The 13,749-nt window shown below is 42.9% G+C and overlaps 1 protein-coding gene and 1 long non-coding RNA gene across 3 annotated transcripts in view; one reads left to right on the top strand and one right to left on the bottom strand.

Moving 5' to 3' along the window:
- Positions 1-1,809, top strand: part of LOC149456120 (uncharacterized) — a 40,402-nt gene extending 38,593 nt beyond the window's left edge. Inside the window, exon 2 of the long non-coding RNA XR_016313957.1 lies at positions 1,233-1,809. This is a non-coding gene — a long non-coding RNA (uncharacterized LOC149456120). The remainder of the gene's footprint in view (positions 1-1,232) is intronic.
- The window catches only part of LOC149456119 (serine/threonine-protein kinase 38), a 62,432-nt gene extending 49,632 nt beyond the window's left edge, over positions 1-12,800 (bottom strand). For both annotated transcript variants that reach the window (XM_089685412.1, XM_089685411.1), the window contains exon 1: positions 12,616-12,800. The gene's annotated coding sequence lies outside the window, so the exon portion shown is untranslated. The remainder of the gene's footprint in view (positions 1-12,615) is intronic.
- Between the last annotated feature and the right edge of the window lie 949 nt (positions 12,801-13,749).

The raw sequence follows: 13,749 nt of genomic DNA on the forward strand, positions 1-13,749 counted from the left end.
CGCATCTCCCCTAACCCACTCTTCACATTCCCGCTGCTCTCCTCCATTAACCCACCCTCACAGCGCCTCTCCTCCCTACCCCCTGGCCTCACACATGTGGCACCTGCAGGCTGCCAACAATGTTGCGCCCAACTGTGCTCCCCTATGCTGCACCACTGGGGCTGACAAGGCACCAGGCTGTATTTTCTAGTCACCATGGTGACCTGGCACCCGGTATTTGTCAAGCCCTGTGTATACATTTCCAAAATTTACATTTAGTCTTCCGCACATAAAAACAATTACAGGGGCATGTCAACATATAACCAGTCCCAAAAGTTTGACAACAAAATGTCTCATATGGAGAGCTTTTCCTTTTGGTAAAATACATTGTGGCTTTTGATCAATAAATTTACAGAAATTGCAATTCCCACATGGAAACGTGCCATGAGGAAAATCAAAAGAAGGATCAATACCTCCATCCAATCCATAATGACTAGAAACAATCATATCTCTGATTGACGTATTCCCGCAAAATGTATTTTTAGGTGTTGTATCAACCAGTTCCCCCAATATTTTGTCGTCTGTCAAGATATGCCAATCTTTTTTTTTAAAGATATCCAAAATGTATTCTGATTGGGCATTAAAGTAGTGATAAATCTAATTTCTGTGAGGGAGCAGGTGTTTCTCCCTGAAAAAGAAATAACTCCCTTGGGCTACTTCTTGCCCTTTGATAGGCTCATTTGAGAGATTTTTTACTATATCCTTTCTTGAGAAATCTATCTTTCAATTTGGAAGCTTCAATTTCAAACACAGCCTGGTCCGAATTCTCTGAATTCTGGCATATTGGTCTGTAGGTACACCCTTCACCAGATGACGAGGATGCGTGCTGTTAAAATGCAGTAGCACATTACTGGCCCATTTTCTAATTCCACAAGTATTGTCAACATTTTATAGTCTTTCCTCACAAAGTCCCGCCACTCCTTTAATAAACCTCCTAGTGGGGCTTGTATAATTTTGGGTGCCTATCTATAAGATTTAAAATTTAAACTCTGATTAAAAAGGTTGAGGTCCTTGCCTACCTCAAATTTGTCTAAATCCTTACTGGGGCAAAAGTTCAGACCAAGTCTTAATATCATTTGCTCATCTTTAGATAGAGGATATTGAGATAAATTGATTATTTTGAAATCTTCTCCCCTTGATTTCTGACCGAATAGATCCAATGTGGAATTTTTTTATGTCTCCTATCATTACAGTTTCTCCCATCTAAGATGTCTGTTCTAGATCTAAAAAAGCAATGTTCTCATGTTTTGGAGTGGCCCCCAAGTTAGACGGGCCTACCTGTTGTGAGGTACCAGAGAGTGCAAAACCACCACCAAGATTGTGAACAGCAGAGGGAGCCTCTACTTCATTACTAATGGATGTACTGCAACTTTGATAGCTTGTGAAATGTGAGATCCCTGATCAAGGTTACCATCACCACCTGTGATAAGGCACTCATCTTTTTTTCCAAAAAATATTTTTCTCTTCTCTCCACTGTTTTCATTAATTTTGAATTGACATATATTGTATTTTCCTTTCTGTAATGTCAATGATATCATGTATAAAATTAAGTTTTAATCTGTATAGTTTGTGAATGGCGGGGATCCTGATGAAGCAATGTGAGCGAAACGCGTTGATCCTGCACACTTATTTTTATTTATGATCAGCACAGAGATACTACTACATTACATGTATTAATTCTCATCAAATTTGTCCAATGACATATTATATGCTTCTCTATAGACTATAGTTTTAAGTATTGTTGTTTTGTAATAAAGCTTTGTAGATTTATCAGTTGTGTTTTAGTTGATATATTCTGACTAGTGGTGCAATGAAATGAGAATTCTGGTGCCGATACCAAAAACTTAGAATGCACGTGGTCGAAAATCGAAACTGAAATGTCTGCATATGTGCAGGTGGGGAGGCTCAAATTTATTTATTTTTTTTTAACTTTAATGTGTATTTTTATTGCATTTTTTTTTAATTTATGACTTTATTGACATCACATAGGGGACCAATAGTCCCCTATGTGATAGCTTATGAGTGAAAAGTCCTCTTTTTAGGGAAGGGGATTGGGAGGCAGTGTGCGCAAGGAGGGGGCAGGAGAGAAGCAGTTTATATAGTGAGGGAGAAGTGTATACACTCAGGCCTCCTCACTGGCTGCACCTATGTCACTGCCGGTTTTTAAATGCAATCACCGGCTTTTTATTCCCTTCACTATAGCTCCGAGAAGGAGCTGTCAGTCTACTCTCCACTAAGGGAAACTAAGGAGTGGGGTCACCCAGTGACATTACCCAGACATTAGTGTCCTTTAGTGGAGGGGAGAATGACAGCTCCTTCCCGAAGCTATAGTGAAGGGAAAAAAAAAGCCAGTTACTGCATTTAAAAACCAGCAGTGACATTTAGCTGTATCTCACTATATACACTGCTCCTCTCCTGCCATTCTCTGCCCCCTCCATGAGCAGTACACACAGCCTATCAGTACCTGTATCGGCTAAAATTTTCCTATGGGCAAATTGCCGCCGAGTTTTGTTGCATCCCTAATTTTGACACATTTAAAGTCCCGTTTTTCATTTCTTCTCCTCCCTGTATAGGGAGAGGGAATCATTTTGTGTAATATATTGTTCATGAGGATGGTGCCTATATGCAGCTAAGATCTTATCCACATACATTTTTCTCAAAATACCTTCAGCCTTTAGGACATTAACTACAGTGAAGCTCAGGTAAGGATTTGTAAATACATACATTTTTGAGTAGCTCTACAGCTGCAAATACTCGAACACATTTTATGTGCAAGTGTAATTGCCACAACAAGTCAGCCTAAACAACCTGATGACAAAGCCTGCTTGAAGAAATAATAGCATCTAATAAAATGTAAACTGACTTGCCTTCCATAAGGTGCATGAGACATCAGAGGATAGTTGGACGCGCAGACATAATCCAATGAAAGACGTTTTTAACTCCAGCTTTAGGTACAAACATAATACATGCATTACTCAAGTATTCATGCTTCCACCATGAAGCAGAGAGGGCAGGACATGCAGCCGCAAGTCTGTTTACATGCCATACTGCTGAGCCATTATACTTAGGGCCTGTTCCCAACATATGAGTTGGGCAGCCTTGCAAAAGATAGAATAGGTAATCTGCCTGGAGTCCTATGCATCAGTTCACACTACTACATTGCCGTGATGCATGCTGAAAAAATGTAGGGCAAGGCAGTATTTATTTCAGCGTACAAAGTGCAATACATTGCAGCCCATCACAGTACATAAAAATGAATGAAATTTATAAAAACAGTGCAATGCATCATTTATGACGCTCCAAAACCACTCCCTTTAGAGTGCACACCAGCCACCACAGTAGATTGTACTTACTGGTGTGACGGGGCTCTCAGGGCAGTAGCAGTGAAAGTGTTAACATACATGCACAAGTACTATAGACCTATGATCTTATCTTTTACTTAACCTACGAGCTCTGTATCAGGTTCTGTACATAGTTATTACTACAAGCAGAAAATAACAGCGAAGACTGACTGCAGTATGGAAAGACCAATACGTGAAACTTAAAAGACAATTCAATTAATATGCATACGGTATATTGCCATGTTGTCTATTTGTATACTGTCATATTGTATAATGTACAGCATATACCGTACTTCAGGAGTCAAAAGATACAACAGAACATGCTCAACAAAAAATACTGGAAAAACACACACACAAACAAACAGAATGAACCTTAAAAAAACCATGCAAAAAAAAAAAAAATATATATATATAAAGAAAAGGACTACCATAAATCTGGCCATACACAGCTCAAATTTTGGATGATTCCTGCTGAATTGGACACAATTTGGGATATGGATGGTTTGATTGACAAAAGTTGATATGAAAATCAAAAGGAGCAAGTTGGAAAATTGTCAGCCGATGCAGTCACTGATCGGGGTATTCAGACAGCCACAGGTGTTGCAGCTGTCTGAATACAATAGCTAGCAGTGTAGCACCCACACTGTTTAAAGTGGATGGGATAACATATTGATTGCCCAAGACAAAGTGTGTATAACTAGCCTAACAATATGGCATTTAAAGTGTTACTAAACCCAGGATCCTGCATTCACTATATCTGGTCTCTCACAGTACACACAACATGGAAGTGTAATTAGTTTAGTAAATATAAACTGCTAAATACCTTTTCTCATCAGTAGTTAGAGCAGGCTTGTGACTTCTATCAGTGTCCAGAAGAACAGGTTAAAGCTTGTAGGAGGAGTTTTCATTTTGCTCCAGGAGGATGCAGGAACCCTGACCTCTGTCTGGACTGTGCCGATTGGCCCTGTGCTGATCACATGCAACCTCCCAAAAAAAAAAAAAAAAACCTCCTCACTGATATGTCTTATCAGGAGATAAGAGGGGGACCCTGGAAGAAGGGGAGGATCAGAGAAGTCAGGATCAAACAGCATTTTTACACAATGTGGATTAACCCATTAGGTGCCACAGTGAGTATAACAAGCATGCTTTACTGCATATACAGACTGATTTTACTGTTGTGGGTTTAGTAACACTTTAAAGTATACACATTTTTTTATTGCAACAATCCCCTTCTTGAGTTGCCTAATTCATACACTTCTCAATGCACTATATGCATATCAGAGACATATTTGTAAAGAGACCCTAGAAAACAAAGTTTGCATATCTAAATATCCCTAAATTAGTGGTACCAACAAGAACACATTCCAAAGAAGTCTTCAACTATTAAAGTAAATGTTAGAACCTAGCAACATCTCTACTACACTTGTTAATGATTGCTAGAAAGATGAGGCTTATCCTTTCCTTCACGACAGCACCTCAGTGAAACTGTGTCCTCCTACGTCCTCCCTCATACTCCTTTACCTTCACATTATTCCAAATAACCCAAAGGAAACTAAAAAGAAATGCATGAACAGCTTAAGATCGGAGAAGTCCTAAATATATTTTTGTTGTTGCAAATCTGGAAGTTCCTAATTTTCTGCTTGCTTGGGGTCTTGAGGTTCTCTCTCTGAAAGACTCCTCTTCCTAGAGTTTTGGTTTGTCCAAGACTTTTAGTGCAGTAAAGGTCAATGCAATAGGATAAGGTTTTTGTTTCATAAAGGATCTTATGCCATCCTAGATTTTGAAGAATTGGGATTCTTTCACCTTCCTGTTGATCACGACTCCAAAAAGATCATAAAGTCTCTTCTTAGAAGTACATGTGCTGTCTGTTCTTCACAAACTACATTCAATTCTCTGTTATTTGAGAGCGATATTTGATCTCCTCGCCAGCATTTGCAGAAATATTGTTTCACAACATGACCTCGATTTTTAAGACAGGCAGCTGCCTCCACCATAATCTCTGTGAAAAATTGGGGCCCACAACAGCTCCAAAGGGTAGCATTCTAAATTGATGACAATTGACACTGTTAAAATAAACTGGCATTTACAGATATTTTGGAGGATGAATGGTACATGGTAGTAAGTATCCTTTAAAGTGGTTGTAAACCTCAGACATGAAATATGAACAAAGCACAACCATCTATTGTGTTTACTTGTCCCCATTAAGAACATTAAGAGTCATTTCTGTCTGCCGCTTCATTTCTCTGCTTTCAGCAAGTCACTTCTGAAACGCTCTGAGCTGTGTGGAGGGGGGGGTCCCTTCCCTCCAATCAGCTCTCAGAGCTCTGCTCATTGAGCTCTGCAGAGTGTAACTTCTGCTCTTCGCCCCCTTTTTTCTGAACTCTCTGACAAGCTTTAAAAATTCAGTATTCTGAATGGCTGTGGAGAAGAGAATGTTGCAAATAAATAGGTACAACGTATGTAGGAGGATTTCACTCATTTCTCTGTATCACCTGAGGCTAGTCACTTCACTAGGTATATGTAAAGGTTTACAACCACTTTAAAAAATAATTATACTTTTAATCTACCTTAGCATAAAAACCCCTGCACACACAATCCTGTGTGTATACAGCTGAGTGACCAGATGCATAAACTGCAGTCTGTAATGGCCACACTCCTGTTCTGCTCTAAGACAGCAGAGTAATGCAATACTGTGAATGTATGGCCTGTTTTCCACAGCACTTAAGGGAAAAACCACCACCCTGGAGGCATGCAAGTATATCAGAGAATCTCTCTGCAACCCACCATAGCATGATTATTTAAGGGACACTTTTGTAAGACCTGGCTTAGTTCCTTATATGCCACCTTGTCCAAAACTATATCTGTATCAAAGGGGATACTACAAAGTCCTACTTTAGGGTCTATACCTAAACCAGCACACATAGGGGACATACTGTAAAGATACTCATGACCAATCTGTATCTAATACGTAATCTACAGATCCCTAACTATACAGTACACCCTCTAATAAAAGTTAGGAAGACATCTAGATAACTTGCAGGTATGTCTACTAGAGACGCAGCAGGCCATTGGCCCCTCAAGTAGATTTGGTCCAAAAGGTAAAGGCTTTGAGACCCTACAAAAAATGGTGGACATCAGGTGGTTACCTGTGAGTTAGGGAGGGGATAAGAGACCCTGGAAACAAAAAGATTAGGTCCAGGGTAAAACACTTGTCCCTAACTCCAAGTAATTGCAAGGTATGCAGATACAAGCGAACAGATGCAGCACTTGTCAGCCTGTCATTGCCTTGTACAGACTTTCCAGCTGCAACCGTTCGCACACACCTATGACTCTTACACAGAAATCTGCTGTATGCCCTAATCGACCGTGTGAATGTAGTTTTAAAGCAGGGGTCTCCAAACAGTGGCCCTTTGCTTGCCTTTATCCAGCCCTTGGGACACCATTCTTTCCATTCATACAAGGCGCTATTCTTTTCACTGACACCAAAGATGGGCAACTAACTCTCCCAGTGACACCAATGGTGGGGCACTATTTCTCCAATTGTAAAGAAATGGCAAACCCAAATACTCCTGCACTTAGGCATGGACTCCAAAAGGATGGGACCACATCAAGAATTTCTTTGAATATGCATGACTTCTTGCCCTCAAATGACCGGGGAAGTCCAAATATACTGAATAGAGAAAAACAAAATGAGGGCGCACCGACCTAGTGCATTACTTTAAAAAATGTATTTATTAAATGATAAAAGTAGGTACTGTACTCACAAAATGACAAAACAGTCAAAGGTACATCGTATAGGAACAGCTTGGTCCGATTCGCACTAAGTGTGCATCCGTGATGGGGACTCTGGTTCTCCAACAGGCAGATGCGTTTCAAGGACTTGCCTCTTCCTCAGAGCCAACTAATTTCTCCAATCATTTAATTTTTTTTCTACTTACACTGACCAAGGAAGCCTCTGGCATTGTTTATTTCCTCCATCTCCAGGGCATTTTCTACTCCCACTGGCCAAAGTCTGGCCCCCTTAAATTTGAAGGCCATTAAACTGGCCCTTTGTTTCAAAAGTCTGGAGACCCCTGCTTTACATATCTGCATTCCTGTGGTGCGCGTTCTGTGCGGGCATGAGCACCCATTCATTTGAATGAACTCCCGTGCCCCGCAGGGAAGAAGTCCCCGCACTTCTTCTGAAAACGCAGCCCACACGGGAACCTCAGTTCCCAGTATGGTTGCAATTTCCAACGCGGGCAGCATGCCATTAGAATTAATGGCACCCGCCTGCGGGTCTGCTCTCCTCTGTGTGGGTGGTGCAGCTGCACGGATTTTTGTGTGGATCTGCAGCGGCACCACCCGCACAGATGTGAACCTAGCCTTAGAGCACCACTGTCTTCCTGTCTAGTTGAGGTCAATGAATCCCCATTTCTTCTACTGGTGTCACAGGGGCAATAAGTAGGGGAAAATCTTCCCAGTGGGGACACAAAAAGCAGTAAATCCTCAACTCATGAGCAGCACAGTGGCTAAATGGTTAGCACTTGCGCCTGGCAGTACTAGGGTCGTTGGTTCGAATCCCAGCCACGGCACCACCTGCCTGCAGTTTGCATGTTCTCCTCGGGGTACTCCAGGTTCCTCCCACATTCCAAAGATATGCTGGTAGGTTAATTGGATCCTGTCTAAATTGGTCCTAGTATGTGTATGTATGAATGTAAGTTAGGGACCTTATATTGTACACCCCTTGAGGGTTAGGGACTGATGTGAATGTACAATATATATGTAAAGCGCTGCATAAAATGACGGCGCTATATAAGCACATGAAATAAACACGTTTTGACTTTCTCGCTAAGCATAATAAGGAAAAAAAAAACCCTGTGTCTGGAGTGGGGCTTTGGAATTCACAAGTCACTCAGGTGCTCAGTACAACAACATTCCCTCCTTAGCTTATTTACAAACACGTTTCCTTTTTGGCACGGCCTTTAACAATAAACTCTCAAAGGATCTCTCCCACAGGACAATTCAAAAGAGAACAAAATCTCCACTGCAAATGTTAAAGCAGACCTTTATATAACGATCACCCCCTCCTTCAAAGCAGCTCCCCCACCCAATAAACTGCCAGCACTAAGTAATGTACATATGGTGTAAAACCACTTACCCATCCCTCTTTAGGCTAGTTATTACTCAATCAGCTTGGTTTGTAACCCATTGCCCAAAGCCAGAGCCATCATTTTATATACATTTGTCATCTGTGGCCAGCTCCTTTAGCTTTGTCCCATATGCAGGCCGTAGACGGGTCGTTTATCGGCCGAAAAACGAAAAATCGGTCGTTCTGTTGCCACAAATGCTTATAAAAATTGGCCATTTTTTGTAGATTTTCCAGCATGACCGATAAAAGAAACGAGAAGGAAAGAAAATCAGCCGACGAAATTGCCCCACTAACGGTGTGAATATCGGCTGATTATTCTTTCGGACGAAAATTCGGCTGATAAACAACCAGTCTATGGCCTGCATTAGACCAGCTCAGCAATGAAGTCCTAGTTAGATAAGTGCTTTTAAAGATTTGGTGGGATGTGTTTTTATCATGGTTGCCATGGCTTTAGCAATGAGAGCATCATTATGCCACTCTTTGTTGCTGAAACCATGGCAAAGTATTAACATCTCTGGATGGCTTCAAAGTCTCTGGTGGTCCAGGTGTGGAGGAGGCAAGCATGCGATTGTGGATGACAATGCCATAGAAAGGCAGCAGTGCTGGACTGGTCACATGGATGAAAGAAGCCAGCTGGAGCCAGGAATAAGTTAAAGCAAAACTTTACCTAAAAAGGTAAGTTTTGCTTTTTTTCGTCTTCCTCTCCATCTCTTCTACTATTATTGACTGTTTTTTGCTTTCTTTCCTGGAGCAGGATATCCATTTCTGACAAGTACCCACTCCACTTCAGCTTGGATCGCCTAGGCCAGGGGTGGGCAACCTGCGGCTCTCTAGCTGTTGTGGAACTACATTTCCCATGAGGCATTGCAACATTACACAACTCACAGTTACAAGTGTGACTTGCAGAGGCATGATGGAACTTGTAGTCCTGCAACAGCTGGAGAGCTGCGAGTTTGCCTAGGCAATGCAAGTGGAAGTTCGCTCCCTCTAGCCCCCCTGCAACCTCCTGAGACATAGTACAGGTCCCAGGAGGCTGTTGGTCCATTGAGAAAGCACAGTACTACTCACGCATGTGCAGTGCACTGAGAAGCCAGTTGTGAAGCACCAGGAAGTCACTGCTGGCTTCCCACATCAAAGATGGCAGCGCAGGGGATCCGAAGACTGGTAAAGAACCAGGACAGCACTGGCTCCTTGGACCGGTAAGTGCATATTTATTAAAAGTCAACAGCTACAGTATTTGTAGCTGCTGACAATTTTTTTCCAGGGTGAAGCTCCTATTTAAGTATTACACCTTATCCCTGTATCCCCTATACTTAAAGGGGTATCTTGTTCAGTTTTCAGCGTAAAGTTTTAATTTTTAAGCATGCCATCACAAACAACACAGGGCTATTAACCCTGCATTGTTTGTGGATGAGACAAGCGTGCAACCCTGGTTGAGGACAGCGTAAAGAGTAGCACTGGACCAGCTACATGGATAGAGGATGCTTGCTTCAGTGAGGAATAAGGTATTACTCCCTATCCCTGTAACCCCTAGATTTAATAGGCATTTAGCCATTGCAGTATGGGGGCCCCCACTGCAATGGTATTATATTTTCCAGCCTCTGGTTGAGCTTCCACTGTACAATCTTTATTGTTAAACATAAAAACACACACAGGGGAGGGTTCTAAGTGCAGCACTAAAACATTTATTAGTTATTCTAGGTATTTATATAGCGCCGTCAATTTACGCAGCGCTTTACATATATATATTGCATATTCACATCAGTCCATAACCCTCAAGGGGCAAACAATCTAAGGTCCCTAACTTACATACATACACATACTAGGGACAATTTAGACAGGATCCAATGAACCTACCAGCATGTCTTTGGAGTGTGGGAGGAAACCGGAGTACCCTGAGGAAACCCACGCAGGCACAGGGAGAACATGCAAACTCCAGGCAGGTGGTGCCGTGGCTGGGATTTGAACCAACGACCCTAGTACTGCCAGGTGGAAGTGCAAACCATTTAGCCACTGTGCTGCCCTATTGTATTATTATTATTGTATGATAAAAACAAATTGGCAACTCACATAAATTAACTTTGTTAAGGCCAGGAAGGCAAAGAAAGCTCAGAGCACTTAGTGGTCAAGAGGAGACACCAGAAAAACCTTGAGGCTTGACAAAGAGTCAGGAACACCTTGAAATGCATAGCCACACTCCCAGGATGTCCTCTGCCATCATTCCTTGGGCTCCTCTGGAGTCTCCTCTTGACCGGAAAGTGCTCTGAACTTCCTATGCCCACCTGGTTGGCAATAGTGCTGCACAATCCTGCAAGTTGATGCCTCTGCTACAGGGTTCTCTGGATGTCCTGATGTTCAACAGGCCATCACAAACTTACTTCATGTGAGCTGACAATTTGTTTTTATCATACAATAAAATTTTTAATGATGCACTTAGATGGTGCCCTCCGCTGTGTGCAATTTTATGTTTTGAGTCAGAGATTTCTTCCGTCTCTCTAGAAGTGCTGCATCTTGTGAAAGGAAGCTTACGGGAGTCATCCACTAACATACCTGATAAAGACAGGTAAATAGGGCCTGCTTTATTAAATCTCCCTTTGTTTTCCAAGCCGCCCCAATCTCTACTTCCATATTTCATCCCTAGGTGAGACTGATGTAGCCTGTACTGAAAGCAGGCTCCTAAGATATGAAAGTAACAAAAGTCTTCAGGCAACCCCAAGAGCAGCAGGAGCCCACTCACTGCCAATTCTGCGCATGTGCACACAGTGCTCTATCTGGGGAATCATAATGTTTACACATTGTAGATACTATGGCAACATATACATAGAACAAATCCCTGCTAATGCACTGGGTATGCATGTGTGCGATATTGCTGCAAATCAACAAAGCAGGTGGCACGGAGATTTAGAATTTTAAAAATGAATACACTGCCCTTAGGCCTTAGACACCTGGACAAATAACGACATATTACTGCACCTGGGAGAAACAGCTTCACTGTACATCGGCCCACAGTAGGGAATGGCTGTGTGCTAGTATACACTGTGCTTGTGGAAATGGGGCATGGAAAAGACTTGGTGCATCCAGCAATCTATGCCTGTGTATAAGTTTACACAAGCACAGCGTATACCCAAGTACAGCCATTCATTACTATGGACAGGTATACACTACAGCGGTCTCTCCTAGAAAAACGCATGTACTGTAAGGCCCGTATGGGCCGGTCTGCACTGTACGGCCCGTATGGGCCGGTCTGCACTGTACGGCCCGTATGGGCCGGTCTGCACTGTACGGCCCGCATGTGCCAGTCTGCACTGTACAGTCCGTACTGTACAGTCTGTACTGTACAGTCTGTATGTGATCTGTATGTGCGATTATGTACTGTACAGTCTGTATGTACCATTATATACTATACAGTGTGTATGTGCTGGCCTGTACTGTACAGTGTGTATGTTATGGTCTGTATATGATGGTGTGTACTGTACAGTGTGTATGTGATGGTCTGTATGTACCATTATATACTGTACAGTGTGTATGTGATGGTCTGTATGTGCTGGCCTGTACTGTACAGTCTGTATGTGATGGTCTGTATGTGCCATTATGTACTGTACAGTGTGTATGTGCTGGCCTGTACTGTACAGTGTGTATGTTATGGTCTGTATATGATGGTGTGTACTATACAGTGTGTATGTGATGGCCTGCATGTGCCATTATGTACTGTACGGCAGTCATCTCATTGCATTATTTCCACTGTCCTTGTTTTCCTCATTTCACTGAAGTTCCTCTTTAGCTGCTGAATGTACAGAAGTCCATGTCCAGCACTTTCCTGACTCTGACCTAGTCAGGCTACATATTAGAACAGGGGGCCTGCCATATCTAAGCACAAAACCCACACAACCAACTCTGCCATTCTCCACAATGACAGTCCAGGAGGCCCATAATGAAGAGAAAACCTGCTATACACTCTGCACTCCCCCCCTATCACCCGCTTACTTTGGACTGCTCCATACGGCATTATCATAGCTCTAGAACAAACCATAATGAATAATGGGGGATAACGAAGGGGAAGAGGTTTAACTAGGTGTATGTAAAAAGCTGATAATCTGGGCTCACCTCCCCTCCTCGTCGTCAGCCGGCTGTTCGGAGAAATCCGCCAGGGCACTTCGTACTGGAGCCAGAAGTAGCGGACAGTTAACGCCGGCCGCTAAACCCCTAACATACACTCCGAACGAGACTCTCAGAAGTTACTTTACGGTAGAGAATAGAGGGGCCTGGAGGTGGACGGGACGTGATGTCATGACACGTGACAGAAAAGAGTGGGCGTGGCCTCGAGTGTATACAAAGGAGTTTTTACTGGTCTTGGCAGAGGGAGGGTAGAGTGACGGCAAGAGTGCAGTGAGACGGGTTGAGGGCTGATGTGTATGAGAGACTACTATGATACTCTGTACTAGGGTCTGCACTGTAATACGGGGTCTGGGCAATGTGAATAGCGGTTCCAAAAGAGGTTGGACTCCCACATTTGTGTTTTACTCTGTGGGGAAGGAAGCTGCACATTATTTCACCAAGGCCAAAGACTCCGTTCCTCCTGGGAATGTACCTCACATTGGCTTGTGCTCTCAGGCACACTGTCAAACCATCAAGTGGCTGGAGTCATAACTGATCACGTGCAGCATAATGGCAGTTGCAGATCAAACAGGCTAAGATGGCAGCTTCCTTAGCTGAAAATGTTAAGGCGGTTTAGTGCCGTTTTAAAAGTGGTCAGTGTCTGTAGAGCTGAGGATGGTGTCAGGGCAAAGGTTGGTGTCAGTAGTAATAAAGGGTGCACCGACTTAGTGCATTACCAAAAACATCATTTATTAATCACTTAAGAGGCGATCCATTGCAGATATACTGCTACAGGGCAGCTCCACTGCAAAATCACGTAATTATACACATGATTTTGCATTTCTGGGTAGGGGGCGCACGTGCGCCACCCTACCCGTGCCACTATTGGCTACTGGATATGTCAATCACCGGGTCCTGACCAGCGATTCCTGGCCGGGACTCGGTGAACGTCGCCAGGGCTGAGAGGGGAGAGATCTGTGTGTAAATGACAGATCTCTCTCCTATCAGCATGAATATGCTGCTTTGTTTCTCTGCATAGCAGAGAGATACAAAGTATGTCTCCCAAGTAAAACACACACAGCACACTGTTAACCTTTTGATCACCCCAGATGTTAACCCCTTCCTGCCCAGTGTCATTAGTAC

Source organism: Staurois parvus, unplaced genomic scaffold (assembly GCF_062004578.1).
Source record: "Staurois parvus isolate SC_StPar_1 unplaced genomic scaffold, SC_StPar_1.0 ptg000375l, whole genome shotgun sequence".
In the NCBI taxonomy this organism is placed as follows: domain Eukaryota; kingdom Metazoa; phylum Chordata; class Amphibia; order Anura; family Ranidae; genus Staurois; species Staurois parvus.